Genomic DNA, 24,828 nt, shown 5'->3' with positions numbered 1-24,828 from the left:
GTTCATTGCCCAGTGAGTTCACTGCCACAGGGAGTTCACTTTCACAGGGAGTTCACTGCCACAGGAAGTTCACTGCCACAGGGAGTTCACTGTCACAGGGAGTTCACTGTCACATGGAGTTCACTGTCACAGGGAGTTCACTGCCACAGGGAGTCACTGCCACAGGGAGTTCACTGCCACAGGGAGTTCACTGTCACAGGGAGATCACTGTCACAGGGAGTTCACTGCACGGGGGGAGTTCACTGCCACAGGGGGAGTTCACTGCCACAGGGAGTCACTGCCACAGGGATTTCACTGTCACAGAGAGTTCACTGCCACAGGGAGTTCACTGCACAGGGAGTTCACTGTCACAGGGAGTTCACTGCACAGGGAGGTCACTGCACAGGGAGCTCACTGCACAGGGGGAGTTCACTGCCACAGGGAGTTCACTGCACAGGGAGTTCACTGCCACAGGGAGCTCACTGTCACAGGGAGTTCACTGCATAGGGGGAGTTCACTGCCACAGGGAGTTCACTGCACAGGGAGTTCACTGCCTCATGGGGTTCACTGTCACAGGGAGTTCACTGTCACAGGGAGTTCACAGCACAGTGAGTTCACTGCCACAGGGAGTTCACTTTCACAGGGATTTCACTGCCACAGGGAGTTCACTGCCACAGCGAGTTCACTGTTACAGAGAGTTCACTGCCACAGGGAGTTCACTGCCACAGGGAGTTCACTGTCACAGGGAGTTCACTGCCACAGAGATTTCGCTGCACAGGGAGATCAGTGTCACAGAGAGTTCACTGCACAGGGAGTTCACTGCCGCAGAGAGTTCACTGCCACAGGGAGTCACTGCACAGGGAGTTCACTGTCACAGGGAGTTCACTGCCACAGGGAGTTCACTGCACAGGGAGTTCACTGCCACAGGGAGTTGACTGCCACAAGGAGTTCACTGTCACAGGGAGTTCACTGCCACAAGGAGTTCACTGTCACAGGGAGTTCACTGCCACAGCGAGTACACTGCACAGGGAGTTCACTGCCACAGGGAGTTCACTGCCACAGGGAGTTCACTGTCACAGGGAGCTCACTGCCACAGAGGGTTCACTGCCACAGGGAGCTCACGGTCACAGGGAGTTCACTGCCACAGGGAGTTCACTGTCACAGGGAGTTCACTGCACAGGGGGAGTTCACTGCCACAGAGAGTTCACTGCCACAGCGAGTTCACTGTCACAGGGATTTCACTGCCACAGGGAGTTCACTGCCACAGAGAGTTCACTGCCACAGGGAGTTCACTGCACAGGGGGAGTTCACTGTACAGGGAGTTCACTGTCACAGGGGGTGTTCACTGCCACAGCGAGTTCACTGTCACAGGGGAGTTCACTGCCACAGGGGGAGTTCACTGCCACAAGGAGTTCACTGTCACAGGGAGTTCACTGTACAGGGAGTTCACTGCCACAGAGAGTTCACTGCCACAGGGAGTTAACTGCCACAGGGAGTTCACTGCCACAGGGAGTTCACTGCACAGGGAGTTCACTGTCACAGGGAGTTCACTGCCACATGCAGTTACTGCCACAGGGAGTTCACTGCCACAGAGAGTTCACTGCCACAGGGAGTTCACTGCACAGGGAGTTCACTGTCACAGGGAGTTCACTGCGCAGGGAGTTCACTGTCACAGAGAGTTCACTGCCACAGGGAGTTCACTGCCACAGGGGGAGTTCACTGCCACAGAGACTTCACTCTCACAGAGAGTTCACTGTCACAGAGAGTTCACTGCCACAGGGAGCTCACTGCCATAGGGGGAGTTCACTGCACAGGCAGTTCACTGTCACAGGGAGGTCAATGCCACAGGGAGTTCACTGTACAGGGAGTTCACTGTCACAGAGAGTTCACTGCCACGGAGAGCTCACTGTCACGGAGAGCTCACTGTCACAGAGAGTTCACTGCAACAGGGAGTTCACTGCACAAGGAGTTCACTGTCACCGAGAGTTCACTTCCACAGGTAGTTCACTGCCACAGGGGGAGTTCACTGCCACAGAGAGTTCACTGCCACAGGGAGTTCACTGCCACAGAGAGTTCACTGCCACAGGGGGAGTTCACTGCACAGGGAGTTCACTGACACAGGGAGTTCACTACCACAGGGCGTTCACTGTACAGGGAGTTCACTGTCACAGAGAGTTCACTGCCACAGAGAGTTCACTGTCACAGAGAGTTCACTGCCACGGGGAGTTCACTGCACAGGGAATTCACTGTCATAGGAAGTTCACTGCCACAGGCAGTTCACTGGCACAAGGAGTTCACTGCCACAGAGAGTTCACTGCCACAGAGATTTCACTGCCACAGGTAGTTCACTGCCACAGGGAGTTCACTGCCACAGGGAGCTCACTGCCACAGCGAATTCACTGCACAGGGGCAGTTCACTGCCAAAGGCAGTTCACTGCACAGGGGGAGTTCACTGTCACAGAGAGTTCACTACCACAGGGAGTTCACTGCCACAGGGAATTCACTGTCACAGGGAGTTCACTGTCACAGGAAGTTCACTGCCACAGGCAGTTCACTGGCACAAGGAGTTCACTGCCACAGAGAGTTCACTGCCACAGAGTGTTCACTGGCACAAGGAGTTCACTGCCACAGAGAGTTCACTGCCACCGAGAGTTCACTGCCACAGGTAGTTCACTGCCACAGGGAGTTCACTGCCACAGGGAGCTCACTGCCACAGCGAGTTCACTGCACAGGGGGAGTTCACTGCCACAGGGAGTTCACTGCCAGAGGCAGTTCACTGCCACAGGGGGAGTTCACTGTGACATAGAGTTCACTGCCACAGGGAGTTCACTGCCACAGGGAGTTCACTGCCAGAGGGAGTTAACTGCCACAGGGAGTTCACTTCCTCAGAGAGTTCACTGCCACAGGGAGTTCACTGCCACAGAGCGTTCACTGTCACAGGGGGAGTTTAATGCCACAGGGAGTTCACTGTCACAATGAGTTCACTGCCACAGGGAGTTCACTGCCACAGGGGGAGTTAACTGCCACAGGGAGTTCACTGCCACAAGGAGTTCACTGTCACAGGGAGTTCACTGCCACAGTAAGTTCACTGCCACAGGGAGTTCACTGTCACAGAGAGTTCACTGTCACAGGGAGTTCCCTGCCACAGAGAGTTCACTGCCACAGAGCGTTCACTGTCACAGGGGGAGTTTACTGCCACAGGGAGTTCACTGTCACAGGGAGTTCACTGCCACAGGGAGTTCACTGCCACAGGGAGTTCACTGCCACAAGGAGATCACTGTCACAGGGAGTTCCCTGCCACAGTACGTTCACTGCCACAGGGAGTTCACTGTCACAGAGAGTTCACTGCCACAGGGAGTTCCCTGCCACAGGGAGTTCACTGTCACAGAGAGTTCACTGCCACAGGGAGTTCACTGCCACAGAGAGTTCACTGCCACAGGGAGTTCACTGTCACAGGGGGAGTTCACTGCCAGAAGGAGTTCACTGTCACAGGGAGTTCACTGTACAGGGAGTTCACTGCCACAGAGAGTTCACTGCCACAGGTAGTTCACTGCCACAGGGAGTTCACTGCCACAGGGAGTTCACTGTCACAGGGAGTTCACTGCCACAGGGAGTTCACTGTCACAGGGAGTTCACTGCACAGGGAGTTCACTGCCACAGGGAGTTCACTGTCACAGGGAGTTCACTGCACAGGGAGTTCACTGTCACAGGGAGTTCACTGCCACAGGGAGTTCACTGGCACAGGGAGTTCACTGCCACATGGAGTTCATCTGTCACAGGGAGTTCACTGCCACAAGGAGTTCACTGTCACAGAGAGTTCACTGTCACAGGGAGTTCACTGCCACAAGGAGTTCACTGTCACAGAGAGTTCACTGTCACAGGGAGTTCACTGCCACAGGGAGTTCACTGCCACAGGTAGTTCACTGGCACAGAGAGTTCACTGCCACAGGGAGTTCACTGCCACAGGGAGTTCACTGCACAGAGAGTTCACTGCCACAGGGAGTTCACTGTCAAAGAGAGTTCACTGCCACAGGGAGTTCACTGCCACAGGGAGTTCACTGCACAGGGAGGTCACTGCCACAGGGAGTTCACTGTCACAGGGAGTTCACTGCACAGGGAGTTCACTGCCACAGGGAGTTCACTGTCACAGGGAGTTCATTGCCCAGTGAGTTCACTGCCACAGGGAGTTCACTTTCACAGGGAGTTCACTGCCACAGGAAGTTCACTGCCACAGGGAGTTCACTGTCACAGGGAGTTCACTGTCACATGGAGTTCACTGTCACAGGGAGTTCACTGCCACAGGGAGTCACTGCCACAGGGAGTTCACTGCCACAGGGAGTTCACTGCCACAAGGAGTTCACTGTCACAGAGAGTTCACTGTCACAGGGAGTTCACTGCCACAGGGAGTTCACTGCCACAGGTAGTTCACTGGCACAGAGAGTTCACTGCCACAGGGAGTTCACTGCCACAGGGAGTTCACTGCACAGAGAGTTCACTGCCACAGGGAGTTCACTGTCAAAGAGAGTTCACTGCCACAGGGAGTTCACTGCCACAGGGAGTTCACTGCACAGGGAGGTCACTGCCACAGGGAGTTCACTGTCACAGGGAGTTCACTGCACAGGGAGTTCACTGCCACAGGGAGTTCACTGTCACAGGGAGTTCATTGCCCAGTGAGTTCACTGCCACAGGGAGTTCACTTTCACAGGGAGTTCACTGCCACAGGAAGTTCACTGCCACAGGGAGTTCACTGTCACAGGGAGTTCACTGTCACATGGAGTTCACTGTCACAGGGAGTTCACTGCCACAGGGAGTCACTGCCACAGGGAGTTCACTGCCACAGGGAGTTCACTGTCACAGGGAGATCACTGTCACAGGGAGTTCACTGCACGGGGGGAGTTCACTGCCACAGGGGGAGTTCACTGCCACAGGGAGTCACTGCCACAGGGATTTCACTGTCACAGAGAGTTCACTGCCACAGGGAGTTCACTGCACAGGGAGTTCACTGTCACAGGGAGTTCACTGCACAGGGAGGTCACTGCACAGGGAGCTCACTGCACAGGGGGAGTTCACTGCCACAGGGAGTTCACTGCACAGGGAGTTCACTGCCACAGGGAGCTCACTGTCACAGGGAGTTCACTGCATAGGGGGAGTTCACTGCCACAGGGAGTTCACTGCACAGGGAGTTCACTGCCTCATGGGGTTCACTGTCACAGGGAGTTCACTGTCACAGGGAGTTCACAGCACAGTGAGTTCACTGCCACAGGGAGTTCACTTTCACAGGGATTTCACTGCCACAGGGAGTTCACTGCCACAGCGAGTTCACTGTTACAGAGAGTTCACTGCCACAGGGAGTTCACTGCCACAGGGAGTTCACTGTCACAGGGAGTTCACTGCCACAGAGATTTCGCTGCACAGGGAGATCAGTGTCACAGAGAGTTCACTGCACAGGGAGTTCACTGCCGCAGAGAGTTCACTGCCACAGGGAGTCACTGCACAGGGAGTTCACTGTCACAGGGAGTTCACTGCCACAGGGAGTTCACTGCACAGGGAGTTCACTGCCACAGGGAGTTGACTGCCACAAGGAGTTCACTGTCACAGGGAGTTCACTGCCACAAGGAGTTCACTGTCACAGGGAGTTCACTGCCACAGCGAGTACACTGCACAGGGAGTTCACTGCCACAGGGAGTTCACTGCCACAGGGAGTTCACTGTCACAGGGAGCTCACTGCCACAGAGGGTTCACTGCCACAGGGAGCTCACGGTCACAGGGAGTTCACTGCCACAGGGAGTTCACTGTCACAGGGAGTTCACTGCACAGGGGGAGTTCACTGCCACAGAGAGTTCACTGCCACAGCGAGTTCACTGTCACAGGGATTTCACTGCCACAGGGAGTTCACTGCCACAGAGAGTTCACTGCCACAGGGAGTTCACTGCACAGGGGGAGTTCACTGTACAGGGAGTTCACTGTCACAGGGGGTGTTCACTGCCACAGCGAGTTCACTGTCACAGGGGAGTTCACTGCCACAGGGGGAGTTCACTGCCACAAGGAGTTCACTGTCACAGGGAGTTCACTGTACAGGGAGTTCACTGCCACAGAGAGTTCACTGCCACAGGGAGTTAACTGCCACAGGGAGTTCACTGCCACAGGGAGTTCACTGCACAGGGAGTTCACTGTCACAGGGAGTTCACTGCCACATGCAGTTACTGCCACAGGGAGTTCACTGCCACAGAGAGTTCACTGCCACAGGGAGTTCACTGCACAGGGAGTTCACTGTCACAGGGAGTTCACTGCGCAGGGAGTTCACTGTCACAGAGAGTTCACTGCCACAGGGAGTTCACTGCCACAGGGGGAGTTCACTGCCACAGAGACTTCACTCTCACAGAGAGTTCACTGTCACAGAGAGTTCACTGCCACAGGGAGCTCACTGCCATAGGGGGAGTTCACTGCACAGGCAGTTCACTGTCACAGGGAGGTCAATGCCACAGGGAGTTCACTGTACAGGGAGTTCACTGTCACAGAGAGTTCACTGCCACGGAGAGCTCACTGTCACGGAGAGCTCACTGTCACAGAGAGTTCACTGCAACAGGGAGTTCACTGCACAAGGAGTTCACTGTCACCGAGAGTTCACTTCCACAGGTAGTTCACTGCCACAGGGGGAGTTCACTGCCACAGAGAGTTCACTGCCACAGGGAGTTCACTGCCACAGAGAGTTCACTGCCACAGGGGGAGTTCACTGCACAGGGAGTTCACTGACACAGGGAGTTCACTACCACAGGGCGTTCACTGTACAGGGAGTTCACTGTCACAGAGAGTTCACTGCCACAGAGAGTTCACTGTCACAGAGAGTTCACTGCCACGGGGAGTTCACTGCACAGGGAATTCACTGTCATAGGAAGTTCACTGCCACAGGCAGTTCACTGGCACAAGGAGTTCACTGCCACAGAGAGTTCACTGCCACAGAGATTTCACTGCCACAGGTAGTTCACTGCCACAGGGAGTTCACTGCCACAGGGAGCTCACTGCCACAGCGAATTCACTGCACAGGGGCAGTTCACTGCCAAAGGCAGTTCACTGCACAGGGGGAGTTCACTGTCACAGAGAGTTCACTGCCACAGGGAGTTCACTGCCACAGGGAGTTCACTGCCAGAGGGAGTTAACTGCCACCGGGAGTTCACTGCCACAGGGAGTTCACTGCCACAGGGAGTTCACTGCAGAGGGAGTTCACTGTCACAGGGAGTTCACTGCCACAGGGAGTTACTGCCACAGGGAGTTCACTGCCACAGAGAGTTCACTGCCACAGGGACTTCACTGTCACAGGGAGTTCACTGCGCAGGGAGTTCACTGTCACAGAGAGTTCACTGCCACAGGGAGTTCACTGCCACAGGGGGAGTTCAGTGCCACAGAGAGTTCACTGTCACAGGGCGAGTTTACTGCCACAGGGAGTTCACTGCCACAGAGAGTTCACTGCCACAGAGAGTTCACTGCACAGGGAGTTCACTGTCACAGGGAGTTCCCTGTCACAGAGAGTTGACTGCCACAGGGAGTTCACTGTCACAGGCAGTTCACTGCCACAGGGAGTTCACTGCCACAGGGAGTTCACTGTCACAGAGAGTTCACTGTCACAGGGAGTTCACTGCCACAGGGAGTTCACTGCCACAGGGAGTTCACTGTCACAGAGAGTTCACTGTCACAGGGAGTTCCCTTCCACAGGGAGTTCACTGTCACAGAGTTCAATTCCACAGGGAGTTCACTGCCACAGGGGGAGTTCACTGCCACAGAGAGTTCACTGCCACAGGGAGTACACTGCCACAGGGAGTTCACTGCCACAGGGGGAGTTCACTGCACAGGGAGTTCACTGTCACAGGGAGTTCACTGCCACAGGGAGTTCACTGTACAGGGAGTCACTGTCACAGAGAGTTCACTGCCACAGAGAGTTCACTGTCACAGAGAGTTCACTGCCACGGGGAGTTCACTGCACAGGGAGATCACTGCACAGGGAGTTCACTGCCACAGGGAATTCACTGCCACAGGGAGTTCACTGTCACAGGAAGTTCACTGCCACAGGCAGTTCACTGGCACAAGGAGTTCACTGCCACAGAGAGTTCACTCCCACAGAGAGTTCACTGCCACAGGTAGTTCACTGCCACAGGGAGTTCACTGCCACAGGGAGTTCACTGCCACAGGGAGCTCACTGCCACAGCGACTTCACTGCACAGGGAAAGTTCACTGCCACAGGTAGTTCACTGCCACAGGGAGTTCACTGCCACAGGGAGTTCACTGCCACAGGGAGCTCACTGCCACAGCGACTTCACTGCACAGGGGGAGTTCACTGCCACAGGTAGTTCACTGTCACAGTGAGTTCACTGCCACAGGGAGTTCACTGCCACAGGGAGTTCACTGCCAGAGGGATTTAACTGCCACAGAGAGTTCACTGCCACAGAGAGTTCACTGCCACAGGGAGTTCACTGCCACAGGGAGTTCACTGCCACAGAGAGTTCACTGTCACACGGGGAGTTTACTGCCACAGGGAGTTCACTGTCACAGGGAGTTCACTACCACAGGGAGTTCACTGCCACAGGGAATTCACTGTCACAGGGAGTTCACTGTCACAGGAAGTTCACTGCCACAGGCAGTTCACTGGCACAAGGAGTTCACTGCCACAGAGAGTTCACTGCCACAGAGTGTTCACTGGCACAAGGAGTTCACTGCCACAGAGAGTTCACTGCCACCGAGAGTTCACTGCCACAGGTAGTTCACTGCCACAGGGAGTTCACTGCCACAGGGAGCTCACTGCCACAGCGAGTTCACTGCACAGGGGGAGTTCACTGCCACAGGGAGTTCACTGCCAGAGGCAGTTCACTGCCACAGGGGGAGTTCACTGTGACATAGAGTTCACTGCCACAGGGAGTTCACTGCCACAGGGAGTTCACTGCCAGAGGGAGTTAACTGCCACAGGGAGTTCACTTCCTCAGAGAGTTCACTGCCACAGGGAGTTCACTGCCACAGAGCGTTCACTGTCACAGGGGGAGTTTAATGCCACAGGGAGTTCACTGTCACAATGAGTTCACTGCCACAGGGAGTTCACTGCCACAGGGGGAGTTAACTGCCACAGGGAGTTCACTGCCACAAGGAGTTCACTGTCACAGGGAGTTCACTGCCACAGTAAGTTCACTGCCACAGGGAGTTCACTGTCACAGAGAGTTCACTGTCACAGGGAGTTCCCTGCCACAGAGAGTTCACTGCCACAGAGCGTTCACTGTCACAGGGGGAGTTTACTGCCACAGGGAGTTCACTGTCACAGGGAGTTCACTGCCACAGGGAGTTCACTGCCACAGGGAGTTCACTGCCACAAGGAGATCACTGTCACAGGGAGTTCCCTGCCACAGTAAGTTCACTGCCACAGGGAGTTCACTGTCACAGAGAGTTCACTGCCACAGGGAGTTCCCTGCCACAGGGAGTTCACTGTCACAGAGAGTTCACTGCCACAGGGAGTTCACTGCCACAGAGAGTTCACTGCCACAGGGAGTTCACTGTCACAGGGGGAGTTCACTGCCAGAAGGAGTTCACTGTCACAGGGAGTTCACTGTACAGGGAGTTCACTGCCACAGAGAGTTCACTGCCACAGGTAGTTCACTGCCACAGGGAGTTCACTGCCACAGGGAGTTCACTGCACAGGGAGTTCACTGTACAGGGAGTTCACTGCCACAGAGATTTCACTGCCACAGAGAGTTCACTGTCACAGAGAGTTCACTGCCACTGGGTGTTCACTGCCGCAGGGGGAGTTCACTGCACAGGCAGTTCACTGTCACAGGTAGTTCACTGCCACAGGGAAATCACTGTACAGGGACTTCACTGTCACAGAGAGTTCACTGCCACAGATAGTTCACTGTCACAGAGAGTTCACTGCAACAGGGAGTTCACTGCACAGGGAGTTCACTGTCACCGAGAGTTCACTTCCACAGGGAGTTCACTGCCACAGGGGGAGTTCACTGCCACAGAGAGTTCACTGCCACAGGGAGTTCACTGCCACAGGGAGTTCACTGCCACAGGGAGTTCACTGCCACAGGGGGAGCTCACTGCACAGGGAGTTCACTGTCACAGGGAGTTCACTGCCACAGGGAGTTCACTGTAGAGGGAGTTTACTGTCACAGAGAGTTCACTGCCACAGAGAGTTCACTGTCACAAAGAGTTCACTGCCACGGGGAGTTCACTGCACAGGGAGTTCACTGCACAGGGAGTTCACTGCCACAGGCAGTTCACTGGCACAAGGAGTTCACTACCACAGAGAATTCACTTCCACAGAGAGTTCACTGCCACAGGTAGTTCACTGCCACAGGGAGTTCACTTCCACAGGGAGTTCACTGCCACAGGGAGCTCACTTCCACAGCGAGTTCACTGCACAGGGGGAGTTCACTCCCGCACCGAGTTCACTGCCACAGCGAATTCACTGCACAGGGGCAGTTCACTGCCAAAGGGAGTTCACTGCACAGGGGGAGTTCACTGTCACAGAGAGTTCACTGCCACAGGGAGTTCACTGCCACAGGGAGTTCACTGCCAGCGGGAGTTAACTGCCACCTGGAGTTCACTGCCACAGGGAGTTCACTGCCACAGGGAGTTCACTGCAGAGGGAGTTCACTGTCACAGGGAGTTCACTGCCACAGGGAGTTACTGCCACAGGGAGTTCACTGCCACAGAGAGTTCACTGCCACAGGGACTTCACTGTCACAGGGAGTTCACTGCGCAGGGAGTTCACTGTCACAGAGAGTTCACTGCCACAGGGAGTTCACTGCCACAGGGGGAGTTCAGTGCCACAGAGAGTTCACTGTCACAGGGGGAGTTTACTGCCACAGGGAGTTCACTGCCACAGAGAGTTCACTGCCACAGAGAGTTCACTGCACAGGGAGTTCACTGTCACAGGGAGTTCCTTGTCACAGAGAGTTGACTGCCACAGGGAGTTCACTGTCACAGAGAGTTCACTGTCACAGGGAGTTCCCTTCCACAGGGAGTTCACTGTCACAGAGAGTTCAATTCCACAGGGAGTTCACTGCCACAGGGGGAGTTCACTGCCACAGAGAGTTCACTGCCACAGGGAGTACACTGCCACAGGGAGTTCACTGCCACAGGGGGAGTTCACTGCACAGGGAGTTCACTGTCACAGGGAGTTCACTGCCACAGGGAGTTCACTGTACAGGGAGTCACTGTCACAGAGAGTTCACTGCCACAGAGAGTTCACTGTCACAGAGAGTTCACTGCCACGGGGAGTTCACTGCACAGGGAGTTCACTGCACAGGGAGTTAACTGCCACAGAGAGTTCACTGTCACACGGGGAGTTTACTGCCACAGGGAGTTCACTGTCACAGGGAGTTCACTGCCACAGGGAAAGTTCACTGCCACAGGTAGTTCACTGCCACAGGGAGTTCACTGCCACAGGGAGCTCACTGCCACAGCGACTTCACTGCACAGGGGGAGTTCACTGCCACAGGGAGTTCACTGCCACAGGGAGTTAACTGCCACAGAGAGTTCACTGTCACACGGGGAGTTTACTGCCACAGGGAGTTCACTGTCACAGGGAGTTCACTACCACAGGGAGTTCACTGCCACAGGGAATTCACTGCCACAGGGAGTTCACTGTCACAGGAAGTTCACTGCCACAGGCAGTTCACTGGCACAAGGAGTTCACTGCCACAGAGAGTTCACTGCCACAGAGAGTTCACTGGCACAAGGAGTTCACTGCCACAGAGAGTTCACTGCCACAGAGTTCACTGCCACAGGTAGTTCACTGCCACAGGGAGTTCACTGCCACAGAGAGTTCACTGCCACAGGGACTTCACTGTCACAGGGAGTTCACTGCGCAGGGAGGTCACTGTCACAGAGAGTTCACTGCCACAGGGAGTTCACTGCCACAGGGGGAGTTCAGTGCCACAGAGAGTTCACTGTCACAGGGGGAGTTTACTGCCACAGGGAGTTCACTGCCACAGAGAGTTCACTGCCACAGAGAGTTCACTGCACAGGGAGTTCACTGTCACAGGGAGTTCACTGCCACAGGGAGTTCACTGTCACAGAGAGTTGACTGCCACAGGGAGTTCACTGTCACAGGCAGTTCACTGCCACAGGGAGTTCACTGCCACAGGGAGTTCACTGTCACAGAGAGTTCACTGTCACAGGGAGTTCACTGCCACAGGGAGTTCACTGCCACAGGGAGTTCACTGTCACAGAGAGTTCACTGTCACAGGGAGTTCGCTTCCACAGGGAGTTCACTGTCACAGAGAGTTCAATTCCACAGGGAGTTCACTGCCACAGGGGGAGTTCACTGCCACAGAGAGTTCACTGCCACAGGGAGTACACTGCCACAGGGAGTTCACTGCCACAGGGGGAGTTCACTGCACAGGGAGTTCACTGTCACAGGGAGTTCACTGCCACAGGGAGTTCACTGTACAGGGAGTCACTGTCACAGAGAGTTCACTGCCACAGAGAGTTCACTGTCACAGAGAGTTCACTGCCACGGGGAGTTCACTGCACAGGGAGATCACTGCACAGGGAGTTCACTGCCACAGGGAATTCACTGCCACAGGGAGTTCACTGTCACAGGAAGTTCACTGCCACAGGCAGTTCACTGGCACAAGGAGTTCACTGCCACAGAGAGTTCACTCCCACAGAGAGTTCACTGCCACAGGGAGTTCACTGCCACAGGGAGCTCACTGCCACAGCGACTTCACTGCACAGGGAAAGTTCACTGCCACAGGTAGTTCACTGCCACAGGGAGTTCACTGCCACAGGGAGTTCACTGCCACAGGGAGCTCACTGCCACAGCGACTTCACTGCACAGGGGGAGTTCACTGCCACAGGTAGTTCACTGTCACAGTGAGTTCACTGCCACAGGGAGTTCACTGCCACAGGGAGTTCACTGCCAGAGGGATTTAACTGCCACAGAGAGTTCACTGCCACAGAGAGTTCACTGCCACAGGGAGTTCACTGCCACAGGGAGTTCACTGCCACAGAGAGTTCACTGTCACACGGGGAGTTTACTGCCACAGGGAGTTCACTGTCACAGGGAGTTCACTACCACAGGGAGTTCACTGCCACAGGGAATTCACTGTCACAGGGAGTTCACTGTCACGGGAAGTTCACTGCCACAGGCAGTTCACTGGCACAAGGAGTTCACTGCCACAGAGAGTTCACTGCAAAAGAGTGTTCACTGGCACAAGGAGTTCACTGCCACAGAGAGTTCACTGCCACAGAGAGTTCACTGCCACAGGTAGTTCACTGCCACAGGGAGTTCACTGCCACAGGGAGCTCACTGCCACAGCGAGTTCACTGCACAGGGGGAGTTCACTGCCACAGGGAGTTCACTGCCAGAGGCAGTTCACTGCCACAGGGGGAGTTCACTGTGACATAGAGTTCACTGCCACAGGGAGTTCACTGCCACAGGGAGTTCACTGTCACAGGGAGTTCACTGCACAGGGAGTTCACTGCCACAGGGAGTTCACTGTCACAGGGAGTTCATTGCCCAGTGAGTTCACTGCCACAGGGAGTTCACTTTCACAGGGAGTTCACTGCCACAGGAAGTTCACTGCCACAGGGAGTTCACTGTCACAGGGAGTTCACTGTCACATGGAGTTCACTGTCACAGGGAGTTCACTGCCACAGGGAGTCACTGCCACAGGGAGTTCACTGCCACAGGGAGTTCACTGTCACAGGGAGATCACTGTCACAGGGAGTTCACTGCACGGGGGGAGTTCACTGCCACAGGGGGAGTTCACTGCCACAGGGAGTCACTGCCACAGGGAGTTCACTGTCACAGAGAGTTCACTGCCACAGGGAGTTCACTGCACAGGGAGTTCACTGTCACAGGGAGTTCACTGCACAGGGAGGTCACTGCACAGGGAGCTCACTGCACAGGGGGAGTTCACTGCCACAGGGAGTTCACTGCACAGGGAGTTCACTGCCACAGGGAGCTCACTGTCACAGGGAGTTCACTGCATAGGGGGAGTTCACTGCCACAGGGAGTTCACTGCACAGGGAGTTCACTGCCTCATGGGGTTCACTGTCACAGGGAGTTCACTGGCACAGGGAGTTCACAGCACAGTGAGTTCACTGCCACAGGGAGTTCACTTTCACAGGGAGTTCACTGCCACAGGGAGTCACCGCCAGAGGGAGTTCACTGCACAGGGAGTTCACTGCCACAGGGAGTTAACTGTCACAGGGAGTTCACTGCCACAGAGAGACACTGCCACAGGGAGTTCACTGCACAGGGAGTTCACTGTCACAGGGAGATCACTGTCACAGGGAGTTCACTGCACAGGGGGAGTTCACTGCCACAGGGGGAGTTCACAGCCACAGGGAGTCACTGCCACAGGGAGTTCACTGTCACAGGGAGCTCACTGCACAGGGGGAGTTCACTGCCACAGGGAGTTCACTGCCACAGGGAGTTCACTGTTACAGAGAGTTCACTGCCACAGGGAGTTCACTGCCACAGGGAGTTCACTGTCACAGGGAGTTCACTGCCACAGAGAGTTCGCTGCACAGGGAGATCAGTGTCACAGAGAGTTCACTGCACAGGGAGTTCACTGCCGCAGAGAGCTCACTGCCACAGGGAGTCACTGCACAGGGAGTTCACTGCCACAAGGAGTTCACTGTCACAGGGAGTTCACTGCCACAGGGAGTTCACTGCACAGGGAGTTCACTGCCACAGGGAGTTGACTGCCACAAGGAGTTCACTGTCACAGGGAGTTCACTGCCACAAGGAGTTCACTGTCACAGGGAGTTCACTGCCACAGCGAGTACACTGCACAGGGAGTTCACTGCCACAGGGAGTTCACTGCCACAGGGAGTTCACTGTCACAGGGAGCTCACTGCCACAGAGGGTTCACTGCCACAGGGAGCTCACGGTCACAGGGAGTTCACTGCCACAGGGAGTTCACTGTCACAGGGAGTTCATTGCACAGGGGGAGTTCACTGCCACAGAGAGTTCACTGCCACAGCGAGTTCACTGCCACAGGGATTTCACTGCCACAGGGAGTTCACTGCACAGGGGGAGTTCACTGTACAGGGAGTTCACTGTCACAGGGGGTGTTCACTGCCACAGCGAGTTCACTGTCACAGGGGAGTTCACTGCCACAGGGGGAGTTCACTGCCACAAGGAGTTCACTGTCACAGGGAGTTCACTGTACAGGGAGTTCACTGCCACAGAGAGTTCACTGCCACAGGGAGTTAACTGCCACAGGGAGTTCACTGCCACAGGGAGTTCACTGCACAGGGAGTTCACTGTCACAGGGAGTTCACTGCCACATGCAGTTACTGCCACAGGGAGTTCACTGCCACAGAGAGTTCACTGCCACAGGGAGTTCACTGCACAGGGAGTTCACTGTCACAGGGAGTTCACTGCGCAGGGAGTTCACTGTCACAGAGAGTTCACTGCCACAGGGAGTTCACTGCCACAGGGGGAGTTCACTGCCACAGAGACTTCACTCTCACAGAGAGTTCACTGTCACAGAGAGTTCACTGCCACAGGGAGCTCACTGCCATAGGGGGAGTTCACTGCACAGGCAGTTCACTGTCACAGGGAGTTCAATGCCACAGGGAGTTCACTGTACAGGGAGTTCACTGTCACAGGGAGTTCACTGTCACATGGAGTTCACTGTCACAGGGAGTTCACTGCCACAGGGAGTCACTGCCACAGGGAGTTCACTGCCACAGGGAGTTCACTGTCACAGGGAGATCACTGTCACAGGGAGTTCACTGCACGGGGGGAGTTCACTGCCACAGGGGGAGTTCACTTCCACAGGGAGTCACTGCCACAGGGATTTCACTGTCACAGAGAGTTCACTGCCACAGGGAGTTCACTGCACAGGGAGTTCACTGTCACAGGGAGTTCACTGCACAGGGAGGTCACTGCACAGGGAGCTCACTGCACAGGGGGAGTTCACTGCCACAGGGAGTTCACTGCACAGGGAGTTCACTGCCACAGGGAGCTCACTGTCACAGGGAGTTCACTGCATAGGGGGAGTTCACTGCCACAGGGAGTTCACTGCACAGGGAGTTCACTGCCTCATGGGGTTCACTGTCACAGGGAGTTCACTGTCACAGGGAGTTCACAGCACAGTGAGTTCACTGCCACAGGGAGTTCACTTTCACAGGGATTTCACTGCCACAGGGAGTTCACTGCCACAGCGAGTTCACTGTTACAGAGAGTTCACTGCCACAGGGAGTTCACTGCCACAGGGAGTTCACTGCCACAGGGAGTCACCGCCAGAGGGAGTTCACTGCACAGGGAGTTCACTGCCACAGGGAGTTAACTGTCACAGGGAGTTCACTGCCACAGAGAGACACTGCCACAGGGAGTTCACTGCACAGGGAGTTCACTGTCACAGGGAGATCACTGTCACAGGGAGTTCACTGCACAGGGGGAGTTCACTGCCACAGGGGGAGTTCACAGCCACAGGGAGTCACTGCCACAGGGAGTTCACTGTCACAGGGAGCTCACTGCACAGGGGGAGTTCACTGCCACAGGGAGTTCACTGCCACAGGGAGTTCACTGTTACAGAGAGTTCACTGCCACAGGGAGTTCACTGCCACAGGGAGTTCACTGTCACAGGGAGTTCACTGCCACAGAGAGTTCGCTGCACAGGGAGATCAGTGTCACAGAGAGTTCACTGCACAGGGAGTTCACTGCCGCAGAGAGCTCACTGCCACAGGGAGTCACTGCACAGGGAGTTCACTGCCACAAGGAGTTCACTGTCACAGGGAGTTCACTGCCACAGGGAGTTCACTGCACAGGGAGTTCACTGCCACAGGGAGTTGACTGCCACAAGGAGTTCACTGTCACAGGGAGTTCACTGCCACAAGGAGTTCACTGTCACAGGGAGTTCACTGCCACAGCGAGTACACTGCACAGGGAGTTCACTGCCACAGGGAGTTCACTGCCACAGGGAGTTCACTGTCACAGGGAGCTCACTGCCACAGAGGGTTCACTGCCACAGGGAGCTCACGGTCACAGGGAGTTCACTGCCACAGGGAGTTCACTGTCACAGGGAGTTCATTGCACAGGGGGAGTTCACTGCCACAGAGAGTTCACTGCCACAGCGAGTTCACTGCCACAGGGATTTCACTGCCACAGGGAGTTCACTGCACAGGGGGAGTTCACTGTACAGGGAGTTCACTGTCACAGGGGGTGTTCACTGCCACAGCGAGTTCACTGTCACAGGGGAGTTCACTGCCACAGGGGGAGTTCACTGCCACAAGGAGTTCACTGTCACAGGGAGTTCACTGTACAGGGAGTTCACTGCCACAGAGAGTTCACTGCCACAGGGAGTTAACTGCCACAGGGAGTTCACTGCCACAGGGAGTTCACTGCACAGGGAGTTCACTGTCACAGGGAGTTCACTGCCACATGCAGTTACTGCCACAGGGAGTTCACTGCCACAGAGAGTTCACTGCCACAGGGAGTTCACTGCACAGGGAGTTCACTGTCACAGGGAGTTCACTGCGCAGGGAGTTCACTGTCACAGAGAGTTCACTGCCACAGGGAGTTCACTGCCACAGGGGGAGTTCACTGCCACAGAGACTTCACTCTCACAGAGAGTTCACTGTCACAGAGAGTTCACTGCCACAGGGAGCTCACTGCCATAGGGGGAGTTCACTGCACAGGCAGTTCACTGTCACAGGGAGTTCAATGCCACAGGGAGTTCACTGTACAGGGAGTTCACTGTCACAGGGAGTTCACTGTCACATGGAGTTCACTGTCACAGGGAGTTCACTGCCACAGGGAGTCACTGCCACAGGGAGTTCACTGCCACAGGGAGTTCACTGTCACAGGGAGATCACTGTCACAGGGAGTTCACTGCACGGGGGGAGTTCACTGCCACAGGGGGAGTTCACTGCCACAGGGAGTCACTGCCACAGGGATTTCACTGTCACAGAGAGTTCACTGCCACAGGGAGTTCACTGCACAGGGAGTTCACTGTCACAGGGAGTTCACTGCACAGGGAGGTCACTGCACAGGGAGCTCACTGCACAGGGGGAGTTCACTGCCACAGGGAGTTCACTGCACAGGGAGTTCACTGCCACAGGGAGCTCACTGTCACAGGGAGTTCACTGCATAGGGGGAGTTCACTGCCACAGGGAGTTCACTGCACAGGGAGTTCACTGCCTCATGGGGTTCACTGTCACAGGGAGTTCACTGTCACAGGGAGTTCACAGCACAGTGAGTTCACTGCCACAGGGAGTTCACTTTCACAGGGATTTCACTGCCACAGGGAGTTCACTGCCACAGCGAGTTCACTGTTACAGAGAGTTCACTGCCACAGGGAGTTCACTGCCACAGGGAGTTCACTGTCACAGGGAGTTCACTGCCACAGAGAGTTCGCTGCACAGGGAGATCAGTGTCACAGAGAGTTCACTGCACAGGGAGTTCACTGCCGCAGAGAGTTCACTGCCACAGGGAGTCACTGCACAGGGAGTTCACTGTCACAGGGAGTTCACGGCCACAGGGAGTTCACTGCACAGGGAGTTCACTGCCACAGGGAGTTGACTGCCACAAGGAGTTCACTGTCACAGGGAGTTCACTGCCACAAGGAGTTCACTGTCACAGGGAGTTCACTGCCACAGCGAGTACACTGCACAGGGAGTTCACTGCCACAGGGAGTTCACTGCCACAGGGAGTTCACTGTCACAGGGAGCTCACTGCCACAGAGGGTTCACTGCCACAGGGAGCTCACGGTCACAGGGAGTTCACTGCCACAGGGAGTTCACTGTCACAGGGAGTTCACTGCACAGGGGGAGTTCACTGCCACAGAGAGTTCACTGCCACAGCGAGTTCACTGTCACAGGGATTTCACTGCCACAGGGAGTTCACTGCCACAGAGAGTTCACTGCCACAGGGAGTTCACTGCACAGGGGGAGTTCACTGTACAGGGAGTTCACTGTCACAGGGGGTGTTCACTGCCACAGCGAGTTCACTGTCACAGGGGAGTTCACTGCCACAGGGGGAGTTCACTGCCACAAGGAGTTCACTGTCACAGGGAGTTCACTGTACAGGGAGTTCACTGCCACAGAGAGTTCACTGCCACAGGGAGTTAACTGCCACAGGGAGTTCACTGCCACAGGGAGTTCACTGCACAGGGAGTTCACTGTCACAGGGAGTTCACTGCCACATGCAGTTACTGCCACAGGGAGTTCACTGCCACAGAGAGTTCACTGCCACAGGGAGTTCACTGCACAGGGAGTTCACTGTCACAGGGAGTTCACTGCGCAGGGAGTTCACTGTCACAGAGAGTTCACTGCCACAGGGAGTTCACTGCCACAGGGGGAGTTCACTGCCACAGAGACTTCACTCTCACAGAGAGTTCACTGTCACAGAGAGTTCACTGCCACAGGGAGCTCACTGCCATAGGGGGAGTTCACTGCACAGGCAGTTCACTGTCACAGGGAGATCAATGCCACAGGGAGTTCACTGTACAGGGAGTTCACTGTCACAGAGAGTTCACTGCCACGGAGAGCTCACTGTCACGGAGAGCTCACTGTCACAGAGAGTTCACTGCAACAGGGAGTTCACTGCACAAGGAGTTCACTGTCACCGAGAGTTCACTTCCACAGGTAGTTCACTGCCACAGGGGGAGTTCACTGCCACAGAGAGTTCACTGCCACAGGGAGTTCACTGCCACAGAGAGTTCACTGCCACAGGGGGAGTTCACTGCACAGGGAGTTCACTGACACAGGGAGTTCACTACCACAGGGCGTTCACTGTACAGGGAGTTCACTGTCACAGAGAGTTCACTGCCACAGAGAGTTCACTGTCACAGAGAGTTCACTGCCACGGGGAGTTCACTGCACAGGGAATTCACTGTCATAGGAAGTTCACTGCCACAGGCAGTTCACTGGCACAAGGAGTTCACTGCCACAGAGAGTTCACTGCCACAGAGATTTCACTGCCACAGGTAGTTCACTGCCACAGGGAGTTCACTGCCACAGGGAGCTCACTGCCACAGCGAATTCACTGCACAGGGGCAGTTCACTGCCAAAGGCAGTTCACTGCACAGGGGGAGTTCACTGTCACAGAGAGTTCACTGCCACAGGGAGTTCACTGCCACAGGGAGTTCACTGCCAGAGGGAGTTAACTGCCACCGGGAGTTCACTGCCACAGGGAGTTCACTGCCACAGGGAGTTCACTGCAGAGGGAGTTCACTGTCACAGGGAGTTCACTGCCACAGGGAGTTACTGCCACAGGGAGTTCACTGCCACAGAGAGTTCACTGCCACAGGGACTTCACTGTCACAGGGAGTTCACTGCGCAGGGAGTTCACTGTCACAGAGAGTTCACTGCCACAGGGAGTTCACTGCCACAGGGGGAGTTCAGTGCCACAGAGAGTTCACTGTCACAGGGCGAGTTTACTGCCACAGGGAGTTCACTGCCACAGAGAGTTCACTGCCACAGAGAGTTCACTGCACAGGGAGTTCACTGTCACAGGGAGTTCCCTGTCACAGAGAGTTGACTGCCACAGGGAGTTCACTGTCACAGGCAGTTCACTGCCACAGGGAGTTCACTGCCACAGGGAGTTCACTGTCACAGAGAGTTCACTGTCACAGGGAGTTCACTGCCACAGGGAGTTCACTGCCACAGGGAGTTCACTGTCACAGAGAGTTCACTGTCACAGGGAGTTCCCTTCCACAGGGAGTTCACTGTCACAGAGTTCAATTCCACAGGGAGTTCACTGCCACAGGGGGAGTTCACTGCCACAGAGAGTTCACTGCCACAGGGAGTACACTGCCACAGGGAGTTCACTGCCACAGGGGGAGTTCACTGCACAGGGAGTTCACTGTCACAGGGAGTTCACTGCCACAGGGAGTTCACTGTACAGGGAGTCACTGTCACAGAGAGTTCACTGCCACAGAGAGTTCACTGTCACAGAGAGTTCACTGCCACGGGGAGTTCACTGCACAGGGAGATCACTGCACAGGGAGTTCACTGCCACAGGGAATTCACTGCCACAGGGAGTTCACTGTCACAGGAAGTTCACTGCCACAGGCAGTTCACTGGCACAAGGAGTTCACTGCCACAGAGAGTTCACTCCCACAGAGAGTTCACTGCCACAGGTAGTTCACTGCCACAGGGAGTTCACTGCCACAGGGAGTTCACTGCCACAGGGAGCTCACTGCCACAGCGACTTCACTGCACAGGGAAAGTTCACTGCCACAGGTTGTTCACTGCCACAGGGAGTTCACTGCCACAGGGAGTTCACTGCCACAGGGAGCTCACTGCCACAGCGACTTCACTGCACAGGGGGAGTTCACTGCCACAGGTAGTTCACTGTCACAGTGAGTTCACTGCCAGAGGGATTTAACTGCCACAGAGAGTTCACTGCCACAGAGAGTTCACTGCCACAGGGAGTTCACTGCCACAGGGAGTTCACTGCCACAGAGAGTTCACTGTCACACGGGGAGTTTACTGCCACAGGGAGTTCACTGTCACAGGGAGTTCACTACCACAGGGAGTTCACTGCCACAGGGAATTCACTGTCACAGGGAGTTCACTGTCACAGGAAGTTCACTGCCACAGGCAGTTCACTGGCACAAGGAGTTCACTGCCACAGAGAGTTCACTGCCACAGAGTGTTCACTGGCACAAGGAGTTCACTGCCACAGAGAGTTCACTGCCACCGAGAGTTCACTGCCACAGGTAGTTCACTGCCACAGGGAGTTCACTGCCACAGGGAGCTCACTGCCACAGCGAGTTCACTGCACAGGGGGAGTTCACTGCCACAGGGAGTTCACTGCCAGAGGCAGTTCACTGCCACAGGGGGAGTTCACTGTGACATAGAGTTCACTGCCACAGGGAGTTCACTGCCACAGGGAGTTCACTGCCAGAGGGAGTTAACTGCCACAGGGAGTTCACTGCCACAGAGAGTTCACTGCCACAGGGAGTTCACTGCCACAGAGCGTTCACTGTCACAGGGGGAGTTTAATGCCACAGGGAGTTCACTGTCACAATGAGTTCACTGCCACAGGGAGTTCACTGCCACAGGGGGAGTTAACTGCCACAGGGAGTTCACTGCCACAAGGAGTTCACTGTCACAGGGAGTTCACTGCCACAGTAAGTTCACTGCCACAGGGAGTTCACTGTCACAGAGAGTTCACTGTCACAGGGAGTTCCCTGCCACAGAGAGTTCACTGCCACAGAGCGTTCACTGTCACAGGGGGAGTTTACTGCCACAGGGAGTTCACTGTCACAGGGAGTTCACTGCCACAGGGAGTTCACTGCCACAGGGAGTTCACTGCCACAAGGAGATCACTGTCACAGGGAGTTCCCTGCCACAGTAAGTTCACTGCCACAGGGAGTTCACTGTCACAGAGAGTTCACTGCCACAGGGAGTTCCCTGCCACAGGGAGTTCACTGTCACAGAGAGTTCACTGCCACAGGGAGTTCACTGCCACAGAGAGTTCACTGCCACAGGGAGTTCACTGTCACAGGGGGAGTTCACTGCCAGAAGGAGTTCACTGTCACAGGGAGTTCACTGTACAGGGAGTTCACTGCCACAGAGAGTTCACTGCCACAGGTAGTTCACTGCCACAGGGAGTTCACTGCCACAGGGAGTTCACTGCACAGGGAGTTCACTGTACAGGGAGTTCACTGCCACAGAGATTTCACTGCCACAGAGAGTTCACTGTCACAGAGAGTTCACTGCCACTGGGTGTTCACTGCCGCAGGGGGAGTTCACTGCACAGGCAGTTCACTGTCACAGGTAGTTCACTGCCACAGGGAAATCACTGTACAGGGACTTCACTGTCACAGAGAGTTCACTGCCACAGATAGTTCACTGTCACAGAGAGTTCACTGCAACAGGGAGTTCACTGCACAGGGAGTTCACTGTCACCGAGAGTTCACTTCCACAGGGAGTTCACTGCCACAGGGGGAGTTCACTGCCACAGAGAGTTCACTGCCACAGGGAGTTCACTGCCACAGGGAGTTCACTGCCACAGGGAGTTCACTGCCACAGGGGGAGCTCACTGCACAGGGAGTTCACTGTCACAGGGAGTTCACTGCCACAGGGAGTTCACTGTAGAGGGAGTTTACTGTCACAGAGAGTTCACTGCCACAGAGAGTTCACTGTCACAAAGAGTTCACTGCCACGGGGAGTTCACTGCACAGGGAGTTCACTGCACAGGGAGTTCACTGCCACAGGCAGTTCACTGGCACAAGGAGTTCACTACCACAGAGAATTCACTTCCACAGAGAGTTCACTGCCACAGGTAGTTCACTGCCACAGGGAGTTCACTTCCACAGGGAGTTCACTGCCACAGGGAGCTCACTTCCACAGCGAGTTCACTGCACAGGGGGAGTTCACTCCCGCACCGAGTTCACTGCCACAGCGAATTCACTGCACAGGGGCAGTTCACTGCCAAAGGGAGTTCACTGCACAGGGGGAGTTCACTGTCACAGAGAGTTCACTGCCACAGGGAGTTCACTGCCACAGGGAGTTCACTGCCAGCGGGAGTTAACTGCCACCTGGAGTTCACTGCCACAGGGAGTTCACTGCCACAGGGAGTTCACTGCAGAGGGAGTTCACTGTCACAGGGAGTTCACTGCCACAGGGAGTTACTGCCACAGGGAGTTCACTGCCACAGAGAGTTCACTGCCACAGGGACTTCACTGTCACAGGGAGTTCACTGCGCAGGGAGTTCACTGTCACAGAGAGTTCACTGCCACAGGGAGTTCACTGCCACAGGGGGAGTTCAGTGCCACAGAGAGTTCACTGTCACAGGGGGAGTTTACTGCCACAGGGAGTTCACTGCCACAGAGAGTTCACTACCACAGAGAGTTCACTGCACAGGGAGTTCACTGTCACAGGGAGTTCCTTGTCACAGAGAGTTGACTGCCACAGGGAGTTCACTGTCACAGAGAGTTCACTGTCACAGGGAGTTCCCTTCCACAGGGAGTTCACTGTCACAGAGAGTTCAATTCCACAGGGAGTTCACTGCCACAGGGGGAGTTCACTGCCACAGAGAGTTCACTGCCACAGGGAGTACACTGCCACAGGGAGTTCACTGCCACAGGGGGAGTTCACTGCACAGGGAGTTCACTGTCACAGGGAGTTCACTGCCACAGGGAGTTCACTGTACAGGGAGTCACTGTCACAGAGAGTTCACTGCCACAGAGAGTTCACTGTCACAGAGAGTTCACTGCCACGGGGAGTTCACTGCACAGGGAGTTCACTGCACAGGGAGTTCACTGCCACAGGGAATTCACTGCCACAGGGAGTTCACTGTCACAGGAAGTTCACTGCCACAGCCAGTTCACTGGCACAAGGAGTTCACTGCCACAGAGAGTTCACTGCCACAGAGAGTTCACTACCACAGGGAGTTCACTGCCACATGGAGTTCATCTGTCACAGGGAGTTCACTGCCACAAGGAGTTCACTGTCACAGAGAGTTCACTGTCACAGGGAGTTCACTGCCACAAGGAGTTCACTGTCACAGAGAGTTCACTGTCACAGGGAGTTCACTGCCACAGGGAGTTCACTGCCACAGGTAGTTCACTGGCACAGAGAGTTCACTGCCACAGGGAGTTCACTGCCACAGGGAGTTCACTGCACAGAGAGTTCACTGCCACAGGGAGTTCACTGTCAAAGAGAGTTCACTGCCACAGGGAGTTCACTGCCACAGGGAGTTCACTGCACAGGGAGGTCACTGCCACAGGGAGTTCACTGTCACAGGGAGTTCACTGCACAGGGAGTTCACTGCCACAGGGAGTTCACTGTCACAGGGAGTTCATTGCCCAGTGAGTTCACTGCCACAGGGAGTTCACTTTCACAGGGAGTTCACTGCCACAGGAAGTTCACTGCCACAGGGAGTTCACT

This window comes from Cetorhinus maximus, unplaced genomic scaffold, assembly GCF_964194155.1.
Source record: "Cetorhinus maximus unplaced genomic scaffold, sCetMax3.hap1.1 HAP1_SCAFFOLD_253, whole genome shotgun sequence".
Classification (NCBI taxonomy): domain Eukaryota; kingdom Metazoa; phylum Chordata; class Chondrichthyes; order Lamniformes; family Cetorhinidae; genus Cetorhinus; species Cetorhinus maximus.
This window is presented reverse-complemented; position numbering follows the sequence as displayed.